This window comes from Carcharodon carcharias, chromosome 2, assembly GCF_017639515.1.
Source record: "Carcharodon carcharias isolate sCarCar2 chromosome 2, sCarCar2.pri, whole genome shotgun sequence".
NCBI lineage: Eukaryota > Metazoa > Chordata > Chondrichthyes > Lamniformes > Lamnidae > Carcharodon > Carcharodon carcharias.
Genome location: NC_054468.1, coordinates 25,447,936 through 25,454,351, shown reverse-complemented (window position 1 = coordinate 25,454,351; position 6,416 = coordinate 25,447,936). Strand labels below are relative to the sequence as shown.

The window sequence follows — 6,416 nt, the reverse complement described above, 5'->3', positions numbered from 1 at the left end:
ACTTTCCTGCTGGATCCCCTTAACCCTTGACTTCCTTGTAGATCAAAAGTCTGTCTAACTCCGTCTTGATGTATTCAGTGACCCGGTCTCCACTGCTCTCTGGGGAAGAGAATGCCAAAGATTAACAATTCTCTGAGAGGAGAAAATCTTTCTCATCTCTGTCTTAAATGGGAGACCCCTTATTTTTAAACAATGCCCCCTTGTTCTAGATTCCCCCACGAGGGGAAACACCCCCTCAGCATCATAATTCTGGAACTCCTGCCACGTTTGCATGTTACTGAGCGACGTTGGCAGAGCTTTTGGGCTCCGAACCCATTCTCTCCATCATAGAAGGAGATCCCCCGCTGTCAAGTGTCATGTTGCAAAACGGTTTGCCGCGACTGGGATCAAAAAGCAGAGCACTGCGGTTGCTGGAAATGTGGCCTGTGCTTCAGAGGCCTGGGAGAAGTTAGAAATGCAATCAATTCTGATGAAAGGACAAAGAGAGAGAGACCTGAAACATTAACTCTGTTTCTCTTTCCACAGATGCTGCTTGACCTGCTGAGTATTTCCAGCACTTTCTGGGGATTTTTTTTTTTTGTCATTATAGCAGCTGGGATGGGATGGCTGGAATTGCAAACCTTTCCAGAAAGGGACACTGGGTCCCACTATGTGGAGTAGACTGGAGCAACGTCACGTGAGCAGCCGGACTCCGCCCTCCCCCCCCCCCTTCCCCTCATCGATGCCTGTCCCAACTCGGCGCTCGATTAACCCGTGAGGGAGGAAAATGGCGGACAAAACAGTGCGGATCTCGGGGAAACACGGTGTGGGCAGCGTTTGTGAGGTAGGCGAGAGGCGGCGGGGGCTGGGGTGCCGCGGGGGGCGGCCGGGGGTGGGCGGGGGGAGCTGAGGCTGCTTCGTAACCTTGTTTCGGAAAGGTCGAGGCCGTGGCCTGTCGAGGTCAGGCCCAAGAGCCCGGGCGCTGGTACACGCGAGGAGGCCTGGGGCCCTGGGCCGGGGCCTGAGGAGCTTGAGGGTGGGGGGGTGGGGGTGGGGAGGAGAGAGAGAGAGAGAAGGGGGACGGCAGCTCCTGGCCCGGGGTTCTGGGGTGGGGGGGGGGCGGTGGTGTCGGTGTGGGGGAGCCACCCTTTACTGCTGGCGGGTTTGAGCCACGGGGCAAAGCCAAGGGTGCCCGACCTCCTGCCGAAACCGCGTCTTTGAAGCATTGATTCGTAAAATGTTGTGTTCCTTTGTTGTTAGGTGGTTCCTGTCCCCGGCGCCCGGGATGGGAATTTAATCAAAATGCAATTGCCCGCACCCACCTCTCACAACCCAGGGGAATGTGACTTGCACAACTCTGATCTACTGCAATGCCTCAGTCAGATCTGTAACTCTTGTCACACTTGCATAGGAGTGTTGTTTGGTTAAAGCGCCAAAAATAAATGTTGAGCCCCAAGAGTACATTGTCCGTTGTTTAGTGCATCTTTTAAACTAAGCGTTTTAAAATGTTACTTTGAGAAGTATTTTCAATTAAAAAAATATATGCTCAAAAGTAGTGCTCTTGGGTTCACCCTTCACCCCAGGATTGCAGGTAGATGGAAATGCATGCTGTTTCATGTCATTGCATCTTTCCCGGATTACTGTAAGTGGCTGGACAACTTTTTTGAAAAGGGATGGAATAAGTGCCTCAGTTGATTTTGTTAGTTGTGAACTATGTCAATCATGCTGATGCCATTTAACCTTGACTCATTAATGTCACCTTAAATTTTGGTATATACTGTGAACTTTTATTTTTTTCCCCCAGAAAATCTATTGTTTTGTGCAAAATAATTTAGTGTCTTGATTGGCTTTATTGAATAAAGTGTTTCAGATTTGTTAACTGTAGAAACATTAACTTCCTTTCAGAAGTTAGCTGTAGCTGTTAAATTACTTTGCCCCGATTCTTTAGTTTGCCTCCTGTGTTTGAGCTTCTTGTCAGACCTGGCTAAGTTTGGGAGCTCAGTAGTTTTGGAAAGAATTATGTTTGAAGGGTCCCACGTCCCATCATTCCACCCTGTCACATGACACACCAATACATTGTTGTGGATTGATTGTTTAGTTGGTTAGAAATCATATTGCATGCCAGTTATTAAGTATTTTTGTGTAAAATGTTTGATTTAACCCAGCAGGTGCAAGTGATGCATTGCTGAGTTGTCCACTGCAAAGTTATAAGAACTTGTTACACAAACTGGTATGTATTATTGTTCTCATAGAAAATGTTTTAAATTGCAAGTAATTTTCAAAAGATATGTCATTCTTGAATATTTGAACAATCTTTTGAACAGTGTACAGCAAAGTATCCTATTTTCTGTTGATTCATCATTACTTTGTGCCAGTTATTTTTTCCTGATTAAGCATTTTTAAGTACCTTGATCAGAGATGTGCAGAGTAGCACTTGTATTTTCATTAGTTGAATATTTGGATACTTCGCGATATATTTGAATTGAGGTGTTTTACATAATATTAAGTCTTCAATTGTACATCAATTCTGTGATTTTGTGATAAGTATATGATTAGCTGATCAGAGAACCACCTTGAATTGAAATTGTCTTGTCTTACATACCATAAAATGCAGTATATAAGTTATACATTTATTAGATTTTGTTGACCAATTTATGCAATGATGAGGAGAAACATTTGCTTTTGAAGTAAAAGTTGTGTGTGTGATTTGTTTTCAAGTTTGTGTAAATTCCTGAGTTCAATTTTGTTCAGATTAAACTTTTATGTTAAATTGGAATTCACAGCCAATCTCAAGTTGGAGCATGACAAAATTTACTGAGATTCATAAGAGAAGGTTCAGTACCTCATATATTGTGGAAATACAGCCAGGAGTTAGGAAAGCTCTGTGGACAAGTTCTGAAGTTACACTGAATGTTGGAGAGAGATTTAGGCTGCTTGTGCTTTAGTTGACCTTGCTAAGTCTTAAACCTAGATTAGTCATTATTGGACTTGTCTTATTGGAGAGTGCTTTTAATTTTACAGGATTTTATTCATGCAGTATTACTTTTTGTTCCTATAAAATTTTGAATTCTTTTGAGTTTGTCAGGAATCATACTTGTAACAGCCAATAAAGTGGTGGCAAATGTAGAATAAATGTGTTGCTTAAGGTAATGATCATCGCTGTTGTGGAATGAGATTCACGGTCCATTGAAGTTTGAGATCCGTAGAGGGAATGCATGCGTTCGACATTACTGATGTTCATACACTTTACACTTATGAAATTTCTGGGTAAATGCTATGTTGATGTTCCTTATGGAATAGATTCACATGTCTAAGGAATTGGAATGTTTTAATCTAGGACTGTTACAGCCCTGTGTAATATAGGAGACTTTTCATGTTGGAATACAGATTTAAGAATGAAAAAGGGCATAGTATAGAATAGCTCTTGGATGTTCGCATGATTTATTTATATAAAAGGACTTGATCCAATAACTTGAGCTACAGATTTAGACTGCAGCACTGCTGTAAAGTGCAGTGGTAGCCAGGTGAAGTTTTTGTCCCTCTGAACTGTTTAAAAAGAACCCTCCAATGATAGGGTGCAATTCTAATTGCCATATTGCAGAAAGAACTTTATGGCATTGAAACAACTGCAGCGAAAGGCCAACTGTCTGATACCTGGCATTAGACATCTAAGCTACATGAAACTACAGAAGTTGTGTGTTTTTTTTTCTGTAAAAGATTGTGATGTGATCATATTAAGGAATTCATGATTCTTATGGCCATGGTAAGTTGACGCTTAAGAAACTGTTGACTATCACATTGAGAAGAACAAGGAGGGGGTCATGGATTGAAGCCTAGGATGGAGATGAATGGACATAAAATATATTTCACCTGTGGCATGGTTATTATTTGGAATCGATGGCTCAGGGGCTAAATTCTTTCAGATGGATGTTAGACAAGAAAGTGAATGAGCGTTTAGGTATTTATTCTGTCTTTGAACTTGGGTCTAGCCAGATAAGCTGAAATAATCTTTTTGATTTTGTGTAATTTTACCTTCATTTTTTTTTACAGTGGCGGAGATTTTCCTTTTATTGGTCACTCAGTATTATTTACTCCGGTGCTATGAAGCTGAAGGTGCTCTCCCTCCAAGTACTCAGCAGTACAGCTGTGCTCATGGTTGTTAGTTGGTAGCAATTGGAAATGAATTCAAGTATCACAATTATATTGGCACAGTTTTAAAACACATTTTCATGTGAATTGTCCTATATAGTATATCACTGATATGTTAAATATACTGAGTAACCAATACTATAGTGCTAATATTAGGTCTGCGTGTAATTAGGTCTGCTTGCAAATATTGCATCAGTAGGCTCTACTATTTATTTTTACAATATATTTGGGGATGTGATTGTTCTTAAAATATGGTGCTTGTTATTTCTTTAATAACTGGCATTGTCATTTTCATGGAAGTGGAATGCAACCTAACATAGTTCAGTAATGCAACTTTGAGACATGGTATTGCATTGACCATACTTTGTAATTAATACGTGCAGAAGGTATTGGTGACCTTCCTGATGCAGCCTTCAGTCGAGATATTTTTTGACAGGCTGGCCAGGATCTTGGACTTTATTGCTCACCTAACGAGGGTTGTGATCAGGAGTGGAGTTGATACATATCTAAATAAGTTCATCTGGAAGTTCTGAAGTCCAGAAACAGCACTTGACGGTTAAAGCAAACATGCTTAGGCAGTGGAAATGTGCGCAGTTCATTTGCAAAATATATATGACTTAAAGGAGAGTGTTAATTGGGGAGGGTTGAAGATTTGTATTCAAAATACTCCTCTGCATGTTTTCTTTCTATCATTTCTTCCTTGAGTAAAATTTATTTAAAAAGAAAGCAAAATTAGCATGCTCCCTGAATGAAGAATATTTGGTGTGATTTTCTATTAACAATAGTTGATATAAATTGAGATTAGGAGCTGTCCTCCTAATTCCAGGTGCTGGTGCTGCCTTGAAGGGAAAATTGAAGATTTGGTATTGTCTAAGAGACTATCCTGATTGTAGTGACAAACTGTGGTTTGTGAAGGAGATTGGGATTGTCCCATCTTCCAGTGCAATTTTTCTTGGATCTGTTTTAAGACAGAGAAGTTGTGTTGTGTGCAATGTTATAACCAATGCATTTGGCATAAGGGTGCATAATCCAAGGTGTATTTATTAACTGAAGTTAGCATCTGTACAAAGTGGCATTGGCATTACATCGGCACAAAGCTTGTGTAATGTACAATAAAAACAGTGCTGGGAATACTCAGTCAGTCTGGCAGCATTTGTCGAGAGAGACACAGTTAGCGTTTCAGGTTAATGAACTTTCGTCGGAGCTTGAAAAAGTTATAGATACAGCCAGCCCTAAGCAAGTATGGAGGGGAAAAAGAACAATGGTGAAGGTCTTTGGAGTGGAATGCAGGAGAAATTAAGTAATTGAATTATAGAGTGGTTACAGGAGGCTATTTAACCCATAGAGCCCATCCTACCCTAGCTCTCTACAGGAGCAATTTAGCTGGTTCCACTCCCCTTGTCCTTCCCCTGTAGCTCTGCATTTTTTTCCTTCAGGTGCTTATCCAGCTCCCTTTTGAAAACAGGAATTGAACCTGCCTTTGTCACCGTTTCATACAGGGCATTCCAAATCATAACCACTCTTGTGTATTGAACAGAGGTGTTATGCTAATCGGTTGCCCAATCTAAATTTGGCCTCCCTGATGTAGCCTAGACTGCATTGTGAGTAGGGGATGCATTGTGCAAAAGTGAAATAAGTACAAGTAAATCAATGCTTTACTTGGAAGGAGTATTTGGAGCCTTGGACAGTGAGAAGGGAGAAGGTAAAGGGGCAGGTGTTGCATCTCCTGTGCTTGCATGGGAACGTGCTGTGTGAAGCGGAGGAGGGGATTGAGGAGTCGGCCAGGGTTCTGTGGAGGGATCAGTCCTTTGGAATGTTGGTGGGGGAGGGGAAGAAGTGTTGGATCATGCTGGAGATGGTGGAGACAGAGGAGGATGTATGAGCTTCCATTCATTTTAATTCACTGCTGTATTCTTATTCTTACTTCTTACTTCCGTGGCCCCCTACATTATTACAATGGAGCTCAACATAAGCTTGAAACAGTATCTCAGCTTTTGTTTAAACTCGAGTTGCATTCTTGTGAATTTAGGTGCTAATGCAGTGATTTGATTGGAGATTTCATTTATTAGAGGGAACAGAAGGAGAAACTATTTCTGCTGGTTGGGAAGCCTACAACAAGGGGGCATGGTCTTAAATTTACAGCCATGTCTTACAGGAGTAATATTAGGAAACACTTATCAGGAAAATGGTGGTAGAAGTTCAGAGCTCTTTCCACAAAACTCTTTCCAGTTGATGCTGGATTAAAACTGAGGTTGGTTAAGAAAAATCCATGTTAAGAAAGAATATGG

The 6,416-nt window shown here is 41.2% G+C and overlaps 1 protein-coding gene across 5 annotated transcripts in view; it reads left to right on the top strand.

Moving 5' to 3' along the window:
* Positions 1 to 713: 713 nt before the first annotated feature.
* The window catches only part of LOC121269845 (U2 snRNP-associated SURP domain containing), a 70,587-nt gene continuing 64,884 nt past the window's right edge, over positions 714 to 6,416 (top strand). For 2 of the 5 annotated variants that reach the window (XM_041174903.1, XM_041174881.1), the window contains exons 1-2: positions 714 to 823; positions 2,145 to 2,209. The gene's annotated coding sequence lies outside the window, so the exon portion shown is untranslated. The remainder of the gene's footprint in view (positions 824 to 2,144; positions 2,210 to 6,416) is intronic. The other 3 variants (XM_041174889.1, XM_041174908.1, XM_041174897.1) reach the window with 3 other exon arrangements.